The sequence below is a fragment of the Epinephelus moara genome, chromosome 11 (genome assembly GCF_006386435.1).
Source record: "Epinephelus moara isolate mb chromosome 11, YSFRI_EMoa_1.0, whole genome shotgun sequence".
In the NCBI taxonomy this organism is placed as follows: domain Eukaryota; kingdom Metazoa; phylum Chordata; class Actinopteri; order Perciformes; family Serranidae; genus Epinephelus; species Epinephelus moara.
In genome coordinates, this window is record NC_065516.1 from 36,759,083 (window position 1) to 36,761,733 (window position 2,651).

Sequence of the window (2,651 nt, forward strand, 5' to 3'; positions counted from 1 at the left end):
CACTCTAGTGTGTGTATGTGTCCCTATTGGGGCCTATCTGAATTTCTGTCTTTGAGAGATATTATTTTGTAATATAACTGAATTTTCTATCCATACATATAAATTTTAAATATATTAAAATGATAAGGCATCTTTGAGTAAACTGTGAGTATCATTTAAGTAGGCTATGTCGTGGCCGGCCGAGTGTCCTCTTTTATGGAAATCAAAATATGGTCACCCTAGGGGGAAGTCTGAAAGTTGTGGCCTGTCCACCACCCCAACTTACCTCCTTACTATAGACTGTTGGGGACCACTGTTTGTTCCCGTCAGTGCACTGGTCATGTGATCACAGCTTTCCATTCAGGAATACTGGCCCATGATCATGTGGAATATGTACGAATTTGGGTGCATCGCTTTATGTGGGAAAACATACCAACAGTTAACGAGCACAGCCTGCCTTCTCCCTTTTACACTGAGCCTCATTTCATGAACATAAACACGTGCCTGCGATCAAATCCGCAGCGTTCAAGAATGCAGTGTAGGTTTTAGTACCCAGGTTCTTTAAGTCCAGATCTTCTCACAGATTTAGGAACATTTCATGAATGAGAAAATGGCTAATGAAACTGAAAACATCATCTTCACGTGGGTCCCTGTCACTGACATTATTTTACACCATTAAAAGCGAATCCTTCTGTGGTTGTGTTGTATGAGTAGTTATTCAGAATATCAGTCTCCACCTACAGCTGTGATTCACAGAGGACGGTGCTTTGCTATGCTTTGTATGTTATGTTGACCTGCAGGCTATCACACACACACATATATCATACTGAATAACACCTCAACAGGTGAATACTGTAAATATTTTTCCACATGTTGGCCTTGTTGTTCAGAATATAAAGATCTGAGCTGTAAAGCTTGTCTGCAGCCGTCACATCACTGACCATCATGATCTTTTGCAGAGACCACTGCACCTCCACACACCACCAGATTAGACTCATCAGACCAATCTTCTATTGTCCAGTTTTGGTGAGAAAACCCGTGTGAATTGTAGCCTCAGTTTCCTGTTGTTAGCTGACAGGAGTGGCACCTGGTGTGGTCTTCTGCTGCTGTAGCCCATCTGCTTCAAGGTTGGACAAGGTGTTGTTGCCTCAGAGATGGTCTTTCCTTTCAATGAAATTAAAGTAATTGTAATATTTTAAGTGTTTCTGTCTTCATGATCAGCTCGCTGCTTCATGACGTGCCTGCACAGCACGACAGTTACACAAACGAGTCTTCTGATGTGATGGTGCATTTCAGCTAGAGATGTACCGACACCACTTTTTCCTTCCCGATACCGAGTACCGATCCGATACCAGCGCGTAAAATAAAAATGGATGGGATATGAATTGTTGTATGTCTCAACTCCTAAAACTCTGTGTAAAATATTAANACCGCCTCATATCGTTAGGATAAATGTCAGAGAACATATAGAAAACAACATGTAAACGTGCTGTCGTACCTTACCGGTGTGCTGCCATGTTTGTTTACCATCTAGCTCTGCTTTCCAAAGCAAAGTATACTGTGATATTATTACTGACATTGTATCAGTAATCGATTACACTACAGGGAAAAGTCAGATTATTACTGTAGCGCGTTGCTGCCCAACACTGGTGAGCAGAGCTCGTCCTCTGTGCTGCCATCTTGCTTGGCGTACCCACCAGATTCCCATTTCAATCACTGCAGCGCAGTGCAGTGTGTAGCAGATACGCTCCCAGTCTAGTGAATAGCTTCATTTCCACAGCGTCTCTAGAGCGTCCCAGAAGTGCCACGGCGCTCCACTTCATCGGAGATACGCGCCAGGTCTATCTTTCAGCGACTGCACGTCCATCGCACGTAAAGCCACGAAGCTCAGATCGCACCAAACCAGAAACAGAACGCACACAGCATCTGGTAAATTTCAAAATGCAACACAATGCACGGACTACGGATTGTAAACTCAACTTTAAAAATCACGTCACATCCTGTCGCACAAGTTGTCAGTCAGTGCGAGGGTCCGAGGAAAGGTGGACGAGGAGTAACTCATAGTTGAAGTGGAAAACCATAGTCTTTTGTATGACACCACACATCCTTTCTACAAGGATACAAACCGAAAGGAGAAGACCTGGTGTGAAACTGCAGGAGTTTTGGGAGTCAATGGTGCTTTTTATCGTGTGATTTCGCAGTTTCCACGTGTGAGCTTGCAGCTCCACGGCACGGCATGGCGCTCCAGAAACGTATCCAGTAGGCGAGGGTACGTGCCGTGAGTCGCTCCAGATCTACGACGCTGCGTAGCGCGGCGCAGACGGAGTATGTGGAAACTGGGGGTAAGTTCTCCTGTAATAAGCCAGGGGAGCAGGTTTGCTCTGAATCTCCTGCACGGAGACAAAGACTGACAGCTGAGTGAAGTTAATTACACATAAAAGCATTCAGTTACATAACAGCAGTTTCGTGTAAGACAAAAACCTGGAAAGTGAGAAACTCGGGGCCAGCCATCGTTATCACTACCACCAGTATTCAGTATTCACAGTGTATCTGTTTGTTGGAGAGAAGAGTACTTCACCACTGTGTGAATATTTTCTGCCGTCCTCCTCTAACAGGAACGGTGTGCCTTGTTAACTGAGAGGTCTGTTTTTTGCTTGATAAGCTGACTCATG